A 23,393-nucleotide genomic window follows, 5' to 3' on the forward strand; every position below is an offset into this window, starting at 1 on the left:
CGCAGAATGCTTCTGTGTAGTTCTTACTTGAAGATATTCCTTTTTCCACTAAAGGCCCCTTAGCGCTCAGAATGTCCACTTGCAGCTACTGCAGAGAGAGTGTTTCAGAGCTGCTCAATTAAAAGTAAGCTTCAACTCTGTTAACCGAATGTTCAGAGCCCAAAGAAGTTTCACACAATGCTTCTGTGTAGTTTTTATTTGAAGATATTTCTTCTTCCACTATAGGCCCCTTAGTGCTCTGAATATCCACTTCCAGTTTCTACAGAGAGAGTGTTTCAGAACTGCTGAATCAAAAGTAAGCTTCAACTGTGTTAGTTGAATGCACAGAACAGAAAGAAATTTCACAGAATGCTTCTGTGTAGTTTTTATTTGAAGTTATTCCTTTTTCCACTATAGGCCCCTTAGCGCTCCGAATGTCCACTTGCACTTTCTACAGAAAGAGTGTTTCAGATGTGCACAATCCAAAGTAAGCTTCAAGTCTGCTAGTTGAAAGCGCAGAACAGAGAGAAGTTTCACAGAATACTTCTGTGTAGTTTTTATTGGAAGATATTCCTTTTTCCAATGTAGGCCCCTTAGCGATCGGAATGTCCACTTGCAGTTTCCGCAGAAGCAGTGTTTCAGAACTGCTGAATCAAAAGTAAGGCTCAACTCTGTTAGTTGAATGCAAAGAAGAGAAAGAAGTTTCACTGAATGCTTCTGTGTTGTTTTTATTTGAAGATATTCCTTTTTCAACTAAAGGATCCTAAGCCCTCCAAATGTCCACTTGCAGTTTCTACAGAAAGAGTGTTTCAGAACTGCTCAATGCAAAGTACAGTTCAACTATTTTAGTTGAATGCACAGAACAGAAAGAAGTTTCACAGAATGCTTCTGTGTAGCTTTTATTTGAAGATACTCCTCTTTCCACTATAGGACCTTTAGCGCTCCGATTGTCCACATGTAATTTCTACAGAAAGTTTGCTTCAGAACTGCTCACTAAAAAGTAAGGTTCAACTCTGTTAGTTGAATGCACAGAACAGAAAGAAGTTTCGCAGAATGCTTCTCTGTAGTTTTTATTTGAAGATAGTCCTGTTTCCACTATAGGCCCTTTATCGCTCCGATTGTCCACTTACAATTTCTACAGAAAGTGTGCTTCAGAACTGCTCATTAAAAAGTAAGGTTCAACTCTGTTAGTTGAATGCACAGAACAGAAAGAAGTTTCGCAGAATGCTTCTCTGTAGTTTTTATTTGAAGATATTCCTTTTTCCAATAGAGGACCCTTGGCGCTCCAATTGTTCACTTGCAGTTTCCCCAGAAGGAGTGTTTCAGAACTTCTCAATCAAAAGTAATTTTAAATCCTGTTAGTTGAATGCACAGAACAGAAAGAAGTTTCGCAGAATGCTTCTGTGTAGTTCTTACTTGAAGATATTCCTTTTTCCACTAAAGGCCCCTTAGCGCTCAGAATGTCCACTTGCAGCTACTGCAGAGAGAGTGTTTCAGAGCTGCTCAATTAAAAGTAAGCTTCAACTCTGTTAACCGAAAGTTCAGAGCCCAAAGAAGTTTCACACAATGCTTCTGTGTAGTTTTTATTTGAAGATATTTCTTCTTCCACTATAGGCCCCTTAGTGCTCTGAATATCCACTTCCAGTTTCTACAGAGAGAGTGTTTCAGAACTGCTGAATCAAAAGTAAGCTTCAACTGTGTTAGTTGAATGCACAGAACAGAAAGAAATTTCACAGAATGCTTCTGTGTAGTTTTTATTTGAAGTTATTCCTTTTTCCACTATAGGCCCCTTAGCGCTCCGAATGTCCACTTGCACTTTCTACAGAAAGAGTGTTTCAGATGTGCACAATCCAAAGTAAGCTTCAAGTCTGCTAGTTGAAAGCGCAGAACAGAGAGAAGTTTCACAGAATACTTCTGTGTAGTTTTTATTGGAAGATATTCCTTTTTCCAATGTAGGCCCCTTAGCGATCGGAATGTCCACTTGCAGTTTCCGCAGAAGCAGTGTTTCAGAACTGCTGAATCAAAAGTAAGGCTCAACTCTGTTAGTTGAATGCAAAGAAGAGAAAGAAGTTTCACTGAATGCTTCTGTGTTGTTTTTATTTGAAGATATTCCTTTTTCAACTAAAGGATCCTAAGCCCTCCAAATGTCCACTTGCAGTTTCTACAGAAAGAGTGTTTCAGAACTGCTCAATGCAAAGTACAGTTCAACTCTTTTAGTTGAATGCACAGAACAGAAAGAAGTTTCACAGAATGCTTCTGTGTAGCTTTTATTTGAAGATACTCCTCTTTCCACTATAGGCCCTTTAGCGCTCCGATTGTCCACATGTAATTTCTACAGAAAGTTTGCTTCAGAACTGCTCACTAAAAAGTAAGGTTCAACTCTGTTAGTTGAATGCACAGAACAGAAAGAAGTTTCGCAGAATGCTTCTCTGTAGTTTTTATTTGAAGATATTCCTTTTTCCAATAGAGGACCCTTGGCGCTCCAATTGTTCACTTGCAGTTTCCCCAGAAGGAGTGTTTCAGAACTTCTCAATCAAAAGTAATGTTAAATTCTGTTAGTTGAATGCACAGAACAGAAAGAAGTTTCGCAGAATGCTTCTGTGTAGTTTTTATTTGAAGTTATTCCTTTTTCCACTATAGGCCCCTTAGCGCTCCGAATGTCCACTTGCACTTTCTACAGAAAGAGTGTTTCAGATGTGCACAATCCAAAGTAAGGTTCACCTCTGTTAGTTGAATGCAAAGAAGAGAAAGAAGTTTCACAGAATGCTTCTGTGTTGTTTTTATTTGAAGATATTCCTTTTTCCACTTAAGGATCCTAAGCCCTCCAAATGTCCACTTGCAGTTTCTACAGAAAGAGTGTTTCAGAACTGCTCAATGCAAAGTAAAGTTCAACTCTTTTAGCTGAATGCACAGAAAAGAAAGAAGTTTCACAGAATGTTTCTGTGTAGCTTTTATTTGAAGATAGTCCTGTTTCCACTATAGGCCCTTTATCGCTCCGATTGTCCACTTGCAATTTCTACAGAAAGTGTGCTTCAGAACTGCTCATTAAAAAGTAAGGTTCAACTCTGTTAGTTGAATGCACAGAACAGAAAGAAGTTTCGCAGAATGCTTCTCTGTAGTTTTTATTTGAAGATATTCCTTTTTCCAATAGAGGACCCTTGGCGCTCCAATTGTTCACTTGCAGTTTCCCCAGAAGGAGTGTTTCAGAACTTCTCAATCAAAAGTAATGTTAAATCCTGTTAGTTGAATGCACAGAACAGAAAGAAGTTTCGCAGAATGCTTCTGTGTAGTTTACTTGAAGATATTCCTTTTTCCACTAAAGGCCCCTTAGCGCTCAGAATGTCCACTTGCAGCTACTGCAGAGAGAGTGTTTCAGAGCTGCTCAATTAAAAGTGAGCTTCAACTCTGTTAACCGAATGTTCAGAGCCCAAAGAAGTTTCACACAATGCTTCTGTGTAGTTTTTATTTGAAGATATTTCTTCTTCCACTATAGGCCCCTTAGTGCTCTGAATATCCACTTCCAGTTTCTACAGAGAGAGTGTTTCAGAACTGCTGAATCAAAAGTAAGCTTCAACTGTGTTAGTTGAATGCACTGAACAGAAAGAAATTTCACAGAATGCTTCTGTGTAGTTTTTATTTGAAGTTATTCCTTTTTCCACTATAGGCCCCTTAGCGCTCCGAATGTCCACTTGCACTTTCTACAGAAAGAGTGTTTCAGATGTGCACAATCCAAAGTAAGCTTCAAGTCTGCTAGTTGAAAGCGCAGAACAGAGAGAAGTTTCACAGAATACTTCTGTGTAGTTTTTATTGGAAGATATTCCTTTTTCCAATGTAGGCCCCTTAGCGATCGGAATGTCCACTTGCAGTTTCCGCAGAAGCAGTGTTTCAGAACTGCTGAATCAAAAGTAAGGCTCAACTCTGTTAGTTGAATGCAAAGAAGAGAAAGAAGTTTCACTGAATGCTTCTGTGTTGTTTTTATTTGAAGATATTCCTTTTTCAACTAAAGGATCCTAAGCCCTCCAAATGTCCACTTGCAGTTTCTACAGAAAGAGTGTTTCAGAACTGCTCAATGCAAAGTAAAGTTCAACTCTTTTAGCTGAATGCACAGAAAAGAAAGAAGTTTCACAGAATGTTTCTGTGTAGCTTTTATTTGAAGATAGTCCTGTTTCCACTATAGGCCCTTTATCGCTCCGATTGTCCACTTGCAATTTCTACAGAAAGTGTGCTTCAGAACTGCTCATTAAAAAGTAAGGTTCAACTCTGTTAGTTGAATGCAGAGAACAGAAAGAAGTTTCGCAGAATGCTTCTCTGTAGTTTTTATTTGAAGATATTCCTTTTTCCAATAGAGGACCCTTGGCGCTCCAATTGTTCACTTGCAGTTTCCCCAGAAGGAGTGTTTCAGAACTTCTCAATCAAAAGTAATGTTAAATCCTGTTAGTTGAATGCACAGAACAGAAAGAAGTTTCGCAGAATGCTTCTGTGTAGTTCTTACTTGAAGATATTCCTTTTTCCACTAAAGGCCCCTTAGCGCTCAGAATGTCCACTTGCAGCTACTGCAGAGAGAGTGTTTCAGAGCTGCTCAATTAAAAGTGAGCTTCAACTCTGTTAACCGAATGTTCAGAGCCCAAAGAAGTTTCACACAATGCTTCTGTGTAGTTTTTATTTGAAGATATTTCTTCTTCCACTATAGGCCCCTTAGTGCTCTGAATATCCACTTCCAGTTTCTACAGAGAGAGTGTTTCAGAACTGCTGAATCAAAAGTAAGCTTCAACTGTGTTAGCTGAATGCACAGAACAGAAAGAAATTTCACAGAATGCTTCTGTGTAGTTTTTATTTGAAGTTATTCCTTTTTCCACTATAGGCCCCTTAGCGCTCCGAATGTCCACTTGCACTTTCTACAGAAAGAGTGTTTCAGATGTGCACAATCCAAAGTAAGCTTCAAGTCTGCTAGTTGAAAGCGCAGAACAGAGAGAAGTTTCACAGAATACTTCTGTGTAGTTTTTATTGGAAGATATTCCTTTTTCCAATGTAGGCCCCTTAGCGATCGGAATGTCCACTTGCAGTTTCCGCAGAAGCAGTGTTTTAGAACTGCTGAATCAAAAGTAAGGCTCAACTCTGTTAGTTGAATGCAAAGAAGAGAAAGAAGTTTCACTGAATGCTTCTGTGTTGTTTTTATTTGAAGATATTCCTTTTTCAACTAAAGGATCCTAAGCCCTCCAAATGTCCACTTGCAGTTTCTACAGAAAGAGTGTTTCAGAACTGCTCAATGCAAAGTACAGTTCAACTCTTTTAGTTGAATGCACAGAACAGAAAGAAGTTTCACAGAATGCTTCTGTGTAGCTTTTATTTGAAGATACTCCTCTTTCCACTATAGGCCCTTTAGCGCTCCGATTGTCCACATGTAATTTCTACAGAAAGTTTGCTTCAGAACTGCTCACTAAAAAGTAAGGTTCAACTCTGTTAGTTGAATGCACAGAACAGAAAGAAGTTTCGCAGAATGCTTCTCTGTAGTTTTTATTTGAAGATATTCCTTTTTCCAATAGAGGACCCTTGGCGCTCCAATTGTTCACTTGCAGTTTCCCCAGAAGGAGTGTTTCAGAACTTCTCAATCAAAAGTAATGTTAAATCCTGTTAGTTGAATGCACAGAACAGAAAGAAGTTTCGCAGAATGCTTCTGTGTAGTTCTTACTTGAAGATATTCCTTTTTCCACTAAAGGCCCCTTAGCGCTCAGAATGTCCACTTGCAGCTACTGCAGAGAGAGTGTTTCAGAGCTGCTCAATTAAAAGTGAGCTTCAACTCTGTTAACCGAATGTTCAGAGCCCAAAGAAGTTTCACACAATGCTTCTGTGTAGTTTTTATTTGAAGATATTTCTTCTTCCACTATAGGCCCCTTAGTGCTCTGAATATCCACTTCCAGTTTCTACAGAGAGAGTGTTTCAGAACTGCTGAATCAAAAGTAAGCTTCAACTGTGTTAGCTGAATGAACAGAACAGAAAGAAATTTCACAGAATGCTTCTGTGTAGTTTTTATTTGAAGTTATTCCTTTTTCCACTATAGGCCCCTTAGCGCTCCGAATGTCCACTTGCACTTTCTACAGAAAGAGTGTTTCAGATGTGCACAATCCAAAGTAAGCTTCAAGTCTGCTAGTTGAAAGCGCAGAACAGAGAGAAGTTTCACAGAATACTTCTGTGTAGTTTTTATTGGAAGATATTCCTTTTTCCAATGTAGGCCCCTTAGCGATCGGAATGTCCACTTGCAGTTTCCGCAGAAGCAGTGTTTTAGAACTGCTGAATCAAAAGTAGGGCTCAACTCTGTTAGTTGAATGCAAAGAAGAGAAAGAAGTTTCACTGAATGCTTCTGTGTTGTTTTTATTTGAAGATATTCCTTTTTCAACTAAAGGATCCTAAGCCCTCCAAATGTCCAATGCAGTTTCTACAGAAAGAGTGTTTCAGAACTGCTCAATGCAAAGTACAGTTCAACTCTTTTAGTTGAATGCACAGAACAGAAAGAAGTTTCACAGAATGCTTCTGTGTAGCTTTTATTTGAAGATACTCCTCTTTCCACTATAGGCCCTTTAGCGCTCCGATTGTCCACATGTAATTTGTACAGAAAGTTTGCTTCAGAACTGCTCACTAAAAAGTAAGGTTCAACTCTGTTAGTTGAATGCACAGAACAGAAAGAAGTTTCGCAGAATGCTTCTCTGTAGTTTTTATTTGAAGATATTCCTTTTTCCAATAGAGGACCCTTGGCGCTCCAATTGTTCACTTGCAGTTTCCCCAGAAGGAGTGTTTCAGAACTTCTCAATCAAAAGTAATGTTAAATTCTGTTAGTTGAATGCACAGAACAGAAAGAAGTTTCGCAGAATGCTTCTGTGTAGTTTTTATTTGAAGTTATTCCTTTTTCCACTATAGGCCCCTTAGCGCTCCGAATGTCCACTTGCACTTTCTACAGAAAGAGTGTTTCAGATGTGCACAATCCAAAGTAAGGTTCAACTCTGTTAGTTGAATGCAAAGAAGAGAAAGAAGTTTCACAGAATGCTTCTGTGTTGTTTTTATTTGAAGATATTCCTTTTTCCACTTAAGGATCCTAAGCCCTCCAAATGTCCACTTGCAGTTTCTACAGAAAGAGTGTTTCAGAACTGCTCAATGCAAAGTAAAGTTCAACTCTTTTAGCTGAATGCACAGAAAAGAAAGAAGTTTCACAGAATGTTTCTGTGTAGCTTTTATTTGAAGATAGTCCTGTTTCCACTATAGGCCCTTTATCGCTCCGATTGTCCACTTGCAATTTCTACAGAAAGTGTGCTTCAGAACTGCTCATTAAAAAGTAAGTTTCAACTCTGTTAGTTGAATGCACAGAACAGAAAGAAGTTTCGCAGAATGCTTCTCTGTAGTTTTTATTTGAAGATATTCCTTTTTCCAATAGAGGACCCTTGGCGCTCCAATTGTTCACTTGCAGTTTCCCCAGAAGGAGTGTTTCAGAACTTCTCAATCAAAAGTAATGTTAAATCCTGTTAGTTGAATGCACAGAACCGAAAGAAGTTTCGCAGAATGCTTCTGTGTAGTTCTTACTTGAAGATATTCCTTTTTCCACTAAAGGCCCCTTAGCGCTCAGAATGTCCACTTGCAGCTACTGCAGAGAGAGTGTTTCAGAGCTGCTCAATTAAAAGTGAGCTTCAACTCTGTTAACCGAATGTTCAGAGCCCAAAGAAGTTTCACACAATGCTTCTGTGTAGTTTTTATTTGAAGATATTTCTTCTTCCACTATAGGCCCCTTAGTGCTCTGAATATCCACTTCCAGTTTCTACAGAGAGAGTGTTTCAGAACTGCTGAATCAAAAGTAAGCTTCAACTGTGTTAGTTGAATGCACAGAACAGAAAGAAATTTCACAGAATGCTTCTGTGTAGTTTTTATTTGAAGTTATTCCTTTTTCCACTATAGGCCCCTTAGCGCTCCGAATGTCCACTTGCACTTTCTACAGAAAGAGTGTTTCAGATGTGCACAATCCAAAGTAAGCTTCAAGTCTGCTAGTTGAAAGCGCAGAACAGAGAGAAGTTTCACAGAATACTTCTGTGTAGTTTTTATTGGAAGATATTCCTTTTTCCAATGTAGGCCCCTTAGCGATCGGAATGTCCACTTGCAGTTTCCGCAGAAGCAGTGTTTCAGAACTGCTGAATCAAAAGTAAGGCTCAACTCTGTTAGTTGAATGCAAAGAAGAGAAAGAAGTTTCACTGAATGCTTCTGTGTTGTTTTTATTTGAAGATATTCCTTTTTCAACTAAAGGATCCTAAGCCCTCCAAATGTCCACTTGCAGTTTCTACAGAAAGAGTGTTTCAGAACTGCTCAATGCAAAGTACAGTTCAACTCTTTTAGTTGAATGCACAGAACAGAAAGAAGTTTCACAGAATGCTTCTGTGTAGCTTTTATTTGAAGATACTCCTCTTTCCACTATAGGCCCTTTAGCGCTCCGATTGTCCACATGTAATTTCTACAGAAAGTTTGCTTCAGAACTGCTCACTAAAAAGTAAGGTTCAACTCTGTTAGTTGAATGCACAGAACAGAAAGAAGTTTCGCAGAATGCTTCTCTGTAGTTTTTATTTGAAGATAGTCCTGTTTCCACTATAGGCCCTTTATCGCTCCGATTGTCCACTTGCAATTTCTACAGAAAGTGTGCTTCAGAACTGCTCATTAAAAAGTAAGGTTCAACTCTGTTAGTTGAATGCACAGAACAGAAAGAAGTTTCGCAGAATGCTTCTCTGTAGTTTTTATTTGAAGATATTCCTTTTTCCAATAGAGGACCCTTGGCGCTCCAATTGTTCACTTGCAGTTTCCCCAGAAGGAGTGTTTCAGAACTTCTCAATCAAAAGTAATTTTAAATCCTGTTAGTTGAATGCACAGAACAGAAAGAAGTTTCGCAGAATGCTTCTGTGTAGTTCTTACTTGAAGATATTCCTTTTTCCACTAAAGGCCCCTTAGCGCTCAGAATGTCCACTTGCAGCTACTGCAGAGAGAGTGTTTCAGAGCTGCTCAATTAAAAGTAAGCTTCAACTCTGTTAACCGAATGTTCAGAGCCCAAAGAAGTTTCACACAATGCTTCTGTGTAGTTTTTATTTGAAGATATTTCTTCTTCCACTATAGGCCCCTTAGTGCTCTGAATATCCACTTCCAGTTTCTACAGAGAGAGTGTTTCAGAACTGCTGAATCAAAAGTAAGCTTCAACTGTGTTAGTTGAATGCACAGAACAGAAAGAAATTTCACAGAATGCTTCTGTGTAGTTTTTATTTGAAGTTATTCCTTTTTCCACTATAGGCCCCTTAGCGCTCCGAATGTCCACTTGCACTTTCTACAGAAAGAGTGTTTCAGATGTGCACAATCCAAAGTAAGCTTCAAGTCTGCTAGTTGAAAGCGCAGAACAGAGAGAAGTTTCACAGAATACTTCTGTGTAGTTTTTATTGGAAGATATTCCTTTTTCCAATGTAGGCCCCTTAGCGATCGGAATGTCCACTTGCAGTTTCCGCAGAAGCAGTGTTTCAGAACTGCTGAATCAAAAGTAAGGCTCAACTCTGTTAGTTGAATGCAAAGAAGAGAAAGAAGTTTCACTGAATGCTTCTGTGTTGTTTTTATTTGAAGATATTCCTTTTTCCACTTAAGGATCCTAAGCCCTCCAAATGTCCACTTGCAGTTTCTACAGAAAGAGTGTTTCAGAACTGCTCAATGCAAAGTAAAGTTCAACTCTTTTAGCTGAATGCACAGAAAAGAAAGAAGTTTCACAGAATGTTTCTGTGTAGCTTTTATTTGAAGATAGTCCTGTTTCCACTATAGGCCCTTTATCGCTCCGATTGTCCACTTGCAATTTCTACAGAAAGTGTGCTTCAGAACTGCTCATTAAAAAGTAAGGTTCAACTCTGTTAGTTGAATGCACAGAACAGAAAGAAGTTTCGCAGAATGCTTCTCTGTAGTTTTTATTTGAAGATATTCCTTTTTCCAATAGAGGACCCTTGGCGCTCCAATTGTTCACTTGCAGTTTCCCCAGAAGGAGTGTTTCAGAACTTCTCAATCAAAAGTAATGTTAAATCCTGTTAGTTGAATGCACAGAACAGAAAGAAGTTTCGCAGAATGCTTCTGTGTAGTTTACTTGAAGATATTCCTTTTTCCACTAAAGGCCCCTTAGCGCTCAGAATGTCCACTTGCAGCTACTGCAGAGAGAGTGTTTCAGAGCTGCTCAATTAAAAGTGAGCTTCAACTCTGTTAACCGAATGTTCAGAGCCCAAAGAAGTTTCACACAATGCTTCTGTGTAGTTTTTATTTGAAGATATTTCTTCTTCCACTATAGGCCCCTTAGTGCTCTGAATATCCACTTCCAGTTTCTACAGAGAGAGTGTTTCAGAACTGCTGAATCAAAAGTAAGCTTCAACTGTGTTAGTTGAATGCACAGAACAGAAAGAAATTTCACAGAATGCTTCTGTGTAGTTTTTATTTGAAGTTATTCCTTTTTCCACTATAGGCCCCTTAGCGCTCCGAATGTCCACTTGCACTTTCTACAGAAAGAGTGTTTCAGATGTGCACAATCCAAAGTAAGCTTCAAGTCTGCTAGTTGAAAGCGCAGAACAGAGAGAAGTTTCACAGAATACTTCTGTGTAGTTTTTATTGGAAGATATTCCTTTTTCCAATGTAGGCCCCTTAGCGATCGGAATGTCCACTTGCAGTTTCCGCAGAAGCAGTGTTTCAGAACTGCTGAATCAAAAGTAAGGCTCAACTCTGTTAGTTGAATGCAAAGAAGAGAAAGAAGTTTCACTGAATGCTTCTGTGTTGTTTTTATTTGAAGACATTCCTTTTTCAACTAAAGGATCCTAAGCCCTCCAAATGTCCACTTGCAGTTTCTACAGAAAGAGTGTTTCAGAACTGCTCAATGCAAAGTACAGTTCAACTCTTTTAGTTGAATGCACAGAACAGAAAGAAGTTTCACAGAATGCTTCTGTGTAGCTTTTATTTGAAGATACTCCTCTTTCCACTATAGGCCCTTTAGCGCTCCGATTGTCCACATGTAATTTCTACAGAAAGTTTGCTTCAGAACTGCTCACTAAAAAGTAAGGTTCAACTCTGTTAGTTGAATGCACAGAACAGAAAGAAGTTTCGCAGAATGCTTCTCTGTAGTTTTTATTTGAAGATATTCCTTTTTCCAATAGAGGACCCTTGGCGCTCCAATTGTTCACTTGCAGTTTCCCCAGAAGGAGTGTTTCAGAACTTCTCAATCAAAAGTAATGTTAAATTCTGTTAGTTGAATGCACAGAACAGAAAGAAGTTTCGCAGAATGCTTCTGTGTAGTTTTTATTTGAAGTTATTCCTTTTTCCACTATAGGCCCCTTAGCGCTCCGAATGTCCACTTGCACTTTCTACAGAAAGAGTGTTTCAGATGTGCACAATCCAAAGTAAGGTTCAACTCTGTTAGTTGAATGCAAAGAAGAGAAAGAAGTTTCACAGAATGCTTCTGTGTTGTTTTTATTTGAAGATATTCCTTTTTCCACTTAAGGATCCTAAGCCCTCCAAATGTCCACTTGCAGTTTCTACAGAAAGAGTGTTTCAGAACTGCTCAATGCAAAGTAAAGTTCAACTCTTTTAGCTGAATGCACAGAAAAGAAAGAAGTTTCACAGAATGTTTCTGTGTAGCTTTTATTTGAAGATAGTCCTGTTTCCACTATAGGCCCTTTATCGCTCCGATTGTCCACTTGCAATTTCTACAGAAAGTGTGCTTCAGAACTGCTCATTAAAAAGTAAGTTTCAACTCTGTTAGTTGAATGCACAGAACAGAAAGAAGTTTCGCAGAATGCTTCTCTGTAGTTTTTATTTGAAGATATTCCTTTTTCCAATAGAGGACCCTTGGCGCTCCAATTGTTCACTTGCAGTTTCCCCAGAAGGAGTGTTTCAGAACTTCTCAATCAAAAGTAATGTTAAATCCTGTTAGTTGAATGCACAGAACCGAAAGAAGTTTCGCAGAATGCTTCTGTGTAGTTCTTACTTGAAGATATTCCTTTTTCCACTAAAGGCCCCTTAGCGCTCAGAATGTCCACTTGCAGCTACTGCAGAGAGAGTGTTTCAGAGCTGCTCAATTAAAAGTGAGCTTCAACTCTGTTAACCGAATGTTCAGAGCCCAAAGAAGTTTCACACAATGCTTCTGTGTAGTTTTTATTTGAAGATATTTCTTCTTCCACTATAGGCCCCTTAGTGCTCTGAATATCCACTTCCAGTTTCTACAGAGAGAGTGTTTCAGAACTGCTGAATCAAAAGTAAGCTTCAACTGTGTTAGTTGAATGCACAGAACAGAAAGAAATTTCACAGAATGCTTCTGTGTAGTTTTTATTTGAAGTTATTCCTTTTTCCACTATAGGCCCCTTAGCGCTCCGAATGTCCACTTGCACTTTCTACAGAAAGAGTGTTTCAGATGTGCACAATCCAAAGTAAGCTTCAAGTCTGCTAGTTGAAAGCGCAGAACAGAGAGAAGTTTCACAGAATACTTCTGTGTAGTTTTTATTGGAAGATATTCCTTTTTCCAATGTAGGCCCCTTAGCGATCGGAATGTCCACTTGCAGTTTCCGCAGAAGCAGTGTTTCAGAACTGCTGAATCAAAAGTAAGGCTCAACTCTGTTAGTTGAATGCAAAGAAGAGAAAGAAGTTTCACTGAATGCTTCTGTGTTGTTTTTATTTGAAGATATTCCTTTTTCAACTAAAGGATCCTAAGCCCTCCAAATGTCCACTTGCAGTTTCTACAGAAAGAGTGTTTCAGAACTGCTCAATGCAAAGTACAGTTCAACTCTTTTAGTTGAATGCACAGAACAGAAAGAAGTTTCACAGAATGCTTCTGTGTAGCTTTTATTTGAAGATACTCCTCTTTCCACTATAGGCCCTTTAGCGCTCCGATTGTCCACATGTAATTTCTACAGAAAGTTTGCTTCAGAACTGCTCACTAAAAAGTAAGGTTCAACTCTGTTAGTTGAATGCACAGAACAGAAAGAAGTTTCGCAGAATGCTTCTCTGTAGTTTTTATTTGAAGATAGTCCTGTTTCCACTATAGGCCCTTTATCGCTCCGATTGTCCACTTGCAATTTCTACAGAAAGTGTGCTTCAGAACTGCTCATTAAAAAGTAAGGTTCAACTCTGTTAGTTGAATGCACAGAACAGAAAGAAGTTTCGCAGAATGCTTCTCTGTAGTTTTTATTTGAAGATATTCCTTTTTCCAATAGAGGACCCTTGGCGCTCCAATTGTTCACTTGCAGTTTCCCCAGAAGGAGTGTTTCAGAACTTCTCAATCAAAAGTAATGTTAAATCCTGTTAGTTGAATGCACAGAACAGAAAGAAGTTTCGCAGAATGCTTCTGTGTAGTTCTTACTTGAAGATATTCCTTTTTCCACTAAAGGCCCCTTAGCGCTCAGAATGTCCACTTGCAGCTACTGCAGAGAGAGTGTTTCAGAGCTGCTCAATTAAAAGTAAGCTTCAACTCTGTTAACCGAATGTTCAGAGCCCAAAGAAGTTTCACACAATGCTTCTGTGTAGTTTTTATTTGAAGATATTTCTTCTTCCACTATAGGCCCCTTAGTGCTCTGAATATCCACTTCCAGTTTCTACAGAGAGAGTGTTTCAGAACTGCTGAATCAAAAGTAAGCTTCAACTGTGTTAGTTGAATGCACAGAACAGAAAGAAATTTCACAGAATGCTTCTGTGTAGTTTTTATTTGAAGTTATTCCTTTTTCCACTATAGGCCCCTTAGCGCTCCGAATGTCCACTTGCACTTTCTACAGAAAGAGTGTTTCAGATGTGCACAATCCAAAGTAAGCTTCAAGTCTGCTAGTTGAAAGCGCAGAACAGAGAGAAGTTTCACAGAATACTTCTGTGTAGTTTTTATTGGAAGATATTCCTTTTTCCAATGTAGGCCCCTTAGCGATCGGAATGTCCACTTGCAGTTTCCGCAGAAGCAGTGTTTCAGAACTGCTGAATCAAAAGTAAGGCTCAACTCTGTTAGTTGAATGCAAAGAAGAGAAAGAAGTTTCACTGAATGCTTCTGTGTTGTTTTTATTTGAAGATATTCCTTTTTCCACTTAAGGATCCTAAGCCCTCCAAATGTCCACTTGCAGTTTCTACAGAAAGAGTGTTTCAGAACTGCTCAATGCAAAGTAAAGTTCAACTCTTTTAGCTGAATGCACAGAAAAGAAAGAAGTTTCACAGAATGTTTCTGTGTAGCTTTTATTTGAAGATAGTCCTGTTTCCACTATAGGCCCTTTATCGCTCCGATTGTCCACTTGCAATTTCTACAGAAAGTGTGCTTCAGAACTGCTCATTAAAAAGTAAGGTTCAACTCTGTTAGTTGAATGCACAGAACAGAAAGAAGTTTCGCAGAATGCTTCTCTGTAGTTTTTATTTGAAGATATTCCTTTTTCCAATAGAGGACCCTTGGCGCTCCAATTGTTCACTTGCAGTTTCCCCAGAAGGAGTGTTTCAGAACTTCTCAATCAAAAGTAATGTTAAATCCTGTTAGTTGAATGCACAGAACAGAAAGAAGTTTCGCAGAATGCTTCTGTGTAGTTTACTTGAAGATATTCCTTTTTCCACTAAAGGCCCCTTAGCGCTCAGAATGTCCACTTGCAGCTACTGCAGAGAGAGTGTTTCAGAGCTGCTCAATTAAAAGTGAGCTTCAACTCTGTTAACCGAATGTTCAGAGCCCAAAGAAGTTTCACACAATGCTTCTGTGTAGTTTTTATTTGAAGATATTTCTTCTTCCACTATAGGCCCCTTAGTGCTCTGAATATCCACTTCCAGTTTCTACAGAGAGAGTGTTTCAGAACTGCTGAATCAAAAGTAAGCTTCAACTGTGTTAGTTGAATGCACTGAACAGAAAGAAATTTCACAGAATGCTTCTGTGTAGTTTTTATTTGAAGTTATTCCTTTTTCCACTATAGGCCCCTTAGCGCTCCGAATGTCCACTTGCACTTTCTACAGAAAGAGTGTTTCAGATGTGCACAATCCAAAGTAAGCTTCAAGTCTGCTAGTTGAAAGCGCAGAACAGAGAGAAGTTTCACAGAATACTTCTGTGTAGTTTTTATTGGAAGATATTCCTTTTTCCAATGTAGGCCCCTTAGCGATCGGAATGTCCACTTGCAGTTTCCGCAGAAGCAGTGTTTCAGAACTGCTGAATCAAAAGTAAGGCTCAACTCTGTTAGTTGAATGCAAAGAAGAGAAAGAAGTTTCACTGAATGCTTCTGTGTTGTTTTTATTTGAAGATATTCCTTTTTCAACTAAAGGATCCTAAGCCCTCCAAATGTCCACTTGCAGTTTCTACAGAAAGAGTGTTTCAGAACTGCTCAATGCAAAGTACAGTTCAACTCTTTTAGTTGAATGCACAGAACAGAAAGAAGTTTCACAGAATGCTTCTGTGTAGCTTTTATTTGAAGATACTCCTCTTTCCACTATAGGCCCTTTAGCGCTCCGATTGTCCACATGTAATTTCTACAGAAAGTTTGCTTCAGAACTGCTCACTAAAAAGTAAGGTTCAACTCTGTTAGTTGAATGCACAGAACAGAAAGAAGTTTCGCAGAATGCTTCTCTGTAGTTTTTATTTGAAGATATTCCTTTTTCCAATAGAGGACCCTTGGCGCTCCAATTGTTCACTTGCAGTTTCCCCAGAAGGAGTGTTTCAGAACTTCTCAATCAAAAGTAATGTTAAATTCTGTTAGTTGAATGCACAGAACAGAAAGAAGTTTCGCAGAATGCTTCTGTGTAGTTTTTATTTGAAGTTATTCCTTTTTCCACTATAGGCCCCTTAGCGCTCCGAATGTCCACTTGCACTTTCTACAGAAAGAGTGTTTCAGATGTGCACAATCCAAAGTAAGGTTCAACTCTGTTAGTTGAATGCAAAGAAGAGAAAGAAGTTTCACAGAATGCTTCTGTGTTGTTTTTATTTGAAGATATTCCTTTTTCCACTTAAGGATCCTAAGCCCTCCAAATGTCCACTTGCAGTTTCTACAGAAAGAGTGTTTCAGAACTGCTCAATGCAAAGTAAAGTTCAACTCTTTTAGCTGAATGCACAGAAAAGAAAGAAGTTTCACAGAATGTTTCTGTGTAGCTTTTATTTGAAGATAGTCCTGTTTCCACTATAGGCCCTTTATCGCTCCGATTGTCCACTTGCAATTTCTACAGAAAGTGTGCTTCAGAACTGCTCATTAAAAAGTAAGGTTCAACTCTGTTAGTTGAATGCACAGAACAGAAAGAAGTTTCGCAGAATGCTTCTCTGTAGTTTTTATTTGAAGATATTCCTTTTTCCAATAGAGGACCCTTGGCGCTCCAATTGTTCACTTGCAGTTTCCCCAGAAGGAGTGTTTCAGAACTTCTCAATCAAAAGTAATGTTAAATCCTGTTAGTTGAATGCACAGAACAGAAAGAAGTTTCGCAGAATGCTTCTGTGTAGTTCTTACTTGAAGATATTCCTTTTTCCACTAAAGGCCCCTTAGCGCTCAGAATGTCCACTTGCAGCTACTGCAGAGAGAGTGTTTCAGAGCTGCTCAATTAAAAGTGAGCTTCAACTCTGTTAACCGAATGTTCAGAGCCCAAAGAAGTTTCACACAATGCTTCTGTGTAGTTTTTATTTGAAGTTATTCCTTTTTCCACTATAGGCCCCTTAGCGCTCCGAATGTCCACTTGCACTTTCTACAGAAAGAGTGTTTCAGATGTGCACAATCCAAAGTAAGCTTCAAGTCTGCTAGTTGAAAGCGCAGAACAGAGAGAAGTTTCACAGAATACTTCTGTGTAGTTTTTATTGGAAGATATTCCTTTTTCCAATGTAGGCCCCTTAGCGATCGGAATGTCCACTTGCAGTTTCCGCAGAAGCAGTGTTTTAGAACTGCTGAATCAAAAGTAAGGCTCAACTCTGTTAGTTGAATGCAAAGAAGAGAAAGAAGTTTCACTGAATGCTTCTGTGTTGTTTTTATTTGAAGATATTCCTTTTTCAACTAAAGGATCCTAAGCCCTCCAAATGTCCACTTGCAGTTTCTACAGAAAGAGTGTTTCAGAACTGCTCAATGCAAAGTAAAGTTCAACTCTTTTAGCTGAATGCACAGAAAAGAAAGAAGTTTCACAGAATGTTTCTGTGTAGCTTTTATTTGAAGATAGTCCTGTTTCCACTATAGGCCCTTTATCGCTCCGATTGTCCACTTGCAATTTCTACAGAAAGTGTGCTTCAGAACTGCTCATTAAAAAGTAAGGTTCAACTCTGTTAGTTGAATGCACAGAACAGAAAGAAGTTTCGCAGAATGCTTCTCTGTAGTTTTTATTTGAAGATATTCCTTTTTCCAATAGAGGACCCTTGGCGCTCCAATTGTTCACTTGCAGTTTCCCCAGAAGGAGTGTTTCAGAACTTCTCAATCAAAAGTAATGTTAAATCCTGTTAGTTGAATGCACAGAACAGAAAGAAGTTTCGCAGAATGCTTCTGTGTAGTTCTTACTTGAAGATATTCCTTTTTCCACTAAAGGCCCCTTAGCGCTCAGAATGTCCACTTGCAGCTACTGCAGAGAGAGTGTTTCAGAGCTGCTCAATTAAAAGTGAGCTTCAACTCTGTTAACCGAATGTTCAGAGCCCAAAGAAGTTTCACACAATGCTTCTGTGTAGTTTTTATTTGAAGATATTTCTTCTTCCACTATAGGCCCCTTAGTGCTCTGAATATCCACTTCCAGTTTCTACAGAGAGAGTGTTTCAGAACTGCTGAATCAAAAGTAAGCTTCAACTGTGTTAGCTGAATGCACAGAACAGAAAGAAATTTCACAGAATGCTTCTGTGTAGTTTTTATTTGAAGTTATTCCTTTTTCCACTATAGGCCCCTTAGCGCTCCGAATGTCCACTTGCACTTTCTACAGAAAGAGTGTTTCAGATGTGCACAATCCAAAGTAAGCTTCAAGTCTGCTAGTTGAAAGCGCAGAACAGAGAGAAGTTTCACAGAATACTTCTGTGTAGTTTTTATTGGAAGATATTCCTTTTTCCAATGTAGGCCCCTTAGCGATCGGAATGTCCACTTGCAGTTTCCGCAGAAGCAGTGTTTTAGAACTGCTGAATCAAAAGTAAGGCTCAACTCTGTTAGTTGAATGCAAAGAAGAGAAAGAAGTTTCACTGAATGCTTCTGTGTTGTTTTTATTTGAAGATATTCCTTTTTCAACTAAAGGATCCTAAGCCCTCCAAATGTCCAATGCAGTTTCTACAGAAAGAGTGTTTCAGAACTGCTCAATGCAAAGTACAGTTCAACTCTTTTAGTTGAATGCACAGAACAGAAAGAAGTTTCACAGAATGCTTCTGTGTAGCTTTTATTTGAAGATACTCCTCTTTCCACTATAGGCCCTTTAGCGCTCCGATTGTCCACATGTAATTTGTACAGAAAGTTTGCTTCAGAACTGCTCACTAAAAAGTAAGGTTCAACTCTGTTAGTTGAATGCACAGAACAGAAAGAAGTTTCGCAGAATGCTTCTCTGTAGTTTTTATTTGAAGATATTCCTTTTTCCAATAGAGGACCCTTGGCGCTCCAATTGTTCACTTGCAGTTTCCCCAGAAGGAGTGTTTCAGAACTTCTCAATCAAAAGTAATGTTAAATTCTGTTAGTTGAATGCACAGAACAGAAAGAAGTTTCGCAGAATGCTTCTGTGTAGTTTTTATTTGAAGTTATTCCTTTTTCCACTATAGGCCCCTTAGCGCTCCGAATGTCCACTTGCACTTTCTACAGAAAGAGTGTTTCAGATGTGCACAATCCAAAGTAAGGTTCAACTCCGTTAGTTGAATGCAAAGAAGAGAAAGAAGTTTCACAGAATGCTTCTGTGTTGTTTTTATTTGAAGATATTCCTTTTTCCACTTAAGGTTCCTAAGCCCTCCAAATGTCCACTTGCAGTTTCTACAGAAAGAGTGTTTCAGAACTGCTCAATGCAAAGTAAAGTTCAACTCTTTTAGCTGAATGCACAGAAAAGAAAGAAGTTTCACAGAATGTTTCTGTGTAGCTTTTATTTGAAGATAGTCCTGTTTCCACTATAGGCCCTTTATCGCTCCGATTGTCCACTTGCAATTTCTACAGAAAGTGTGCTTCAGAACTGCTCATTAAAAAGTAAGGTTCAACTCTGTTAGTTGAATGCACAGAACAGAAAGAAGTTTCGCAGAATGCTTCTCTGTAGTTTTTATTTGAAGATATTCCTTTTTCCAATAGAGGACCCTTGGTGCTCCAATTGTTCACTTGCAGTTTCCCCAGAAGGAGTGTTTCAGAACTTCTCAATCAAAAGTAATGTTAAATCCTGTTAGTTGAATGCACAGAACAGAAAGAAGTTTCGCAGAATGCTTCTGTGTAGTTTACTTGAAGATATTCCTTTTTCCACTAAAGGCCCCTTAGCGCTCAGAATGTCCACTTGCAGCTACTGCAGAGAGAGTGTTTCAGAGCTGCTCAATTAAAAGTGAGCTTCAACTCTGTTAACCGAATGTTCAGAGCCCAAAGAAGTTTCACACAATGCTTCTGTGTAGTTTTTATTTGAAGATATTTCTTCTTCCACTATAGGCCCCTTAGTGCTCTGAATATCCACTTCCAGTTTCTACAGAGAGAGTGTTTCAGAACTGCTGAATCAAAAGTAAGCTTCAACTGTGTTAGTTGAATGCACTGAACAGAAAGAAATTTCACAGAATGCTTCTGTGTAGTTTTTATTTGAAGTTATTCCTTTTTCCACTATAGGCCCCTTAGCGCTCCGAATGTCCACTTGCACTTTCTACAGAAAGAGTGTTTCAGATGTGCACAATCCAAAGTAAGCTTCAAGTCTGCTAGTTGAAAGCGCAGAACAGAGAGAAGTTTCACAGAATACTTCTGTGTAGTTTTTATTGGAAGATATTCCTTTTTCCAATGTAGGCCCCTTAGCGATCGGAATGTCCACTTGCAGTTTCCGCAGAAGCAGTGTTTCAGAACTGCTGAATCAAAAGTAAGGCTCAACTCTGTTAGTTGAATGCAAAGAAGAGAAAGAAGTTTCACTGAATGCTTCTGTGTTGTTTTTATTTGAAGATATTCCTTTTTCAACTAAAGGATCCTAAGCCCTCCAAATGTCCACTTGCAGTTTCTACAGAAAGAGTGTTTCAGAACTGCTCAATGCAAAGTACAGTTCAACTCTTTTAGTTGAATGCACAGAACAGAAAGAAGTTTCACAGAATGCTTCTGTGTAGCTTTTATTTGAAGATACTCCTCTTTCCACTATAGGCCCTTTAGCGCTCCGATTGTCCACATGTAATTTCTACAGAAAGTTTGCTTCAGAACTGCTCACTAAAAAGTAAGGTTCAACTCTGTTAGTTGAATGCACAGAACAGAAAGAAGTTTCGCAGAATGCTTCTCTGTAGTTTTTATTTGAAGATATTCCTTTTTCCAATAGAGGACCCTTGGCGCTCCAATTGTTCACTTGCAGTTTCCCCAGAAGGAGTGTTTCAGAACTTCTCAATCAAAAGTAATGTTAAATTCTGTTAGTTGAATGCATAGAACAGAAAGAAGTTTCGCAGAATGCTTCTGTGTAGTTTTTATTTGAAGTTATTCCTTTTTCCACTATAGGCCCCTTAGCGCTCCGAATGTCCACTTGCACTTTCTACAGAAAGAGTGTTTCAGATGTGCACAATCCAAAGTAAGGTTCAACTCTGTTAGTTGAATGCAAAGAAGAGAAAGAAGTTTTACAGAATGCTTCTGTGTTGTTTTTATTTGAAGATATTCCTTTTTCCACTTAAGGATCCTAAGCCCTCCAAATGTCCACTTGCAGTTTCTACAGAAAGAGTGTTTCAGAACTGCTCAATGCAAAGTAAAGTTCAACTCTTTTAGCTGAATGCACAGAAAAGAAAGAAGTTTCACAGAATGTTTCTGTGTAGCTTTTATTTGAAGATAGTCCTGTTTCCACTATAGGCCCTTTATCGCTCCGATTGTCCACTTGCAATTTCTACAGAAAGTGTGCTTCAGAACTGCTCATTAAAAAGTAAGGTTCAACTCTGTTAGTTGAATGCACAGAACAGAAAGAAGTTTCGCAGAATGCTTCTCTGTAGTTTTTATTTGAAGATATTCCTTTTTCCAATAGAGGACCCTTGGCGCTCCAATTGTTCACTTGCAGTTTCCCCAGAAGGAGTGTTTCAGAACTTCTCAATCAAAAGTAATGTTAAATCCTGTTAGTTGAATGCACAGAACAGAAAGAAGTTTCGCAGAATGCTTCTGTGTAGTTTACTTGAAGATATTCCTTTTTCCACTAAAGGCCCCTTAGCGCTCAGAATGTCCACTTGCAGCTACTGCAGAGAGAGTGTTTCAGAGCTGCTCAATTAAAAGTGAGCTTCAACTCTGTTAACCGAATGTTCAGAGCCCAAAGAAGTTTCACACAATGCTTCTGTGTAGTTTTTATTTGAAGATATTTCTTCTTCCACTATAGGCCCCTTAGTGCTCTGAATATCCACTTCCAGTTTCTACAGAGAGAGTGTTTCAGAACTGCTGAATCAAAAGTAAGCTTCAACTGTGTTAGTTGAATGCACTGAACAGAAAGAAATTTCACAGAATGCTTCTGTGTAGTTTTTATTTGAAGTTATTCCTTTTTCCACTATAGGCCCCTTAGCGCTCCGAATGTCCACTTGCACTTTCTACAGAAAGAGTGTTTCAGATGTGCACAATCCAAAGTAAGCTTCAAGTCTGCTAGTTGAAAGCGCAGAACAGAGAGAAGTTTCACAGAATACTTCTGTGTAGTTTTTATTGGAAGATATTCCTTTTTCCAATGTAGGCCCCTTAGCGATCGGAATGTCCACTTGCAGTTTCCGCAGAAGCAGTGTTTCAGAACTGCTGAATCAAAAGTAAGGCTCAACTCTGTTAGTTGAATGCAAAGAAGAGAAAGAAGTTTCACTGAATGCTTCTGTGTTGTTTTTATTTGAAGATATTCCCTTTTTCAACTAAAGGATCCTAAGCCCTCCAAATGTCCACTTGCAGTTTCTACAGAAAGAGTGTTTCAGAACTGCTCAATGCAAAGTACAGTTCAACTCTTTTAGTTGAATGCACAGAACAGAAAGAAGTTTCACAGAATGCTTCTGTGTAGCTTTTATTTGAAGATACTCCTCTTTCCACTACAGGCCCTTTAGCGCTCCGATTGTCCACATGTAATTTCTACAGAAAGTTTGCTTCAGAACTGCTCACTAAAAAGTAAGGTTCAACTCTGTTAGTTGAATGCACAGAACAGAAAGAAGTTTCGCAGAATGCTTCTCTGTAGTTTTTATTTGAAGATATTCCTTTTTCCAATAGAGGACCCTTGGCGCTCCAATTGTTCACTTGCAGTTTCCCCAGAAGGAGTGTTTCAGAACTTCTCAATCAAAAGTAATGTTAAATTCTGTTAGTTGAATGCACAGAACAGAAAGAAGTTTCGCAGAATGCTTCTGTGTAGTTTTTATTTGAAGTTATTCCTTTTTCCACTATAGGCCCCTTAGCGCTCCGAATGTCCACTTGCACTTTCTACAGAAAGAGTGTTTCAGATGTGCACAATCCAAAGTAAGGTTCAACTCTGTTAGTTGAATGCAAAGAAGAGAAAGAAGTTTTACAGAATGCTTCTGTGTTGTTTTTATTTGAAGATATTCCTTTTTCCACTTAAGGATCCTAAGCCCTCCAAATGTCCACTTGCAGTTTCTACAGAAAGAGTGTTTCAGAACTGCTCAATGCAAAGTAAAGTTCAACTCTTTTAGCTGAATGCACAGAAAAGAAAGAAGTTTCACAGAATGTTTCTGTGTAGCTTTTATTTGAAGATAGTCCTGTTTCCACTATAGGCCCTTTATCGCTCCGATTGTCCACTTGCAATTTCTACAGAAAGTGTGCTTCAGAACTGCTCATTAAAAAGTAAGGTTCAACTCTGTTAGTTGAATGCACAGAACAGAAAGAAGTTTCGCAGAATGCTTCTCTGTAGTTTTTATTTGAAGATATTCCTTTTTCCAATAGAGGACCCTTGGCGCTCCAATTGTTCACTTGCAGTTTCCCCAGAAGGAGTGTTTCAGAACTTCTCAATCAAAAGTAATGTTAAATCCTGTTAGTTGAATGCACAGAACAGAAAGAAGTTTCGCAGAATGCTTCTGTGTAGTTTACTTGAAGATATTCCTTTTTCCACTAAAGGCCCCTTAGCGCTCAGAATGTCCACTTGCAGCTACTGCAGAGAGAGTGTTTCAGAGCTGCTCAATTAAAAGTGAGCTTCAACTCTGTTAACCGAATGTTCAGAGCCCAAAGAAGTTTCACACAATGCTTCTGTGTAGTTTTTATTTGAAGATATTTCTTCTTCCACTATAGGCCCCTTAGTGCTCTGAATATCCACTTCCAGTTTCTACAGAGAGAGTGTTTCAGAACTGCTGAATCAAAAGTAAGCTTCAACTGTGTTAGTTGAAT

The sequence above is a fragment of the Symphalangus syndactylus genome, chromosome 14, assembly GCF_028878055.3.
Source record: "Symphalangus syndactylus isolate Jambi chromosome 14, NHGRI_mSymSyn1-v2.1_pri, whole genome shotgun sequence".
In the NCBI taxonomy this organism is placed as follows: Eukaryota; Metazoa; Chordata; class Mammalia; order Primates; family Hylobatidae; genus Symphalangus; species Symphalangus syndactylus.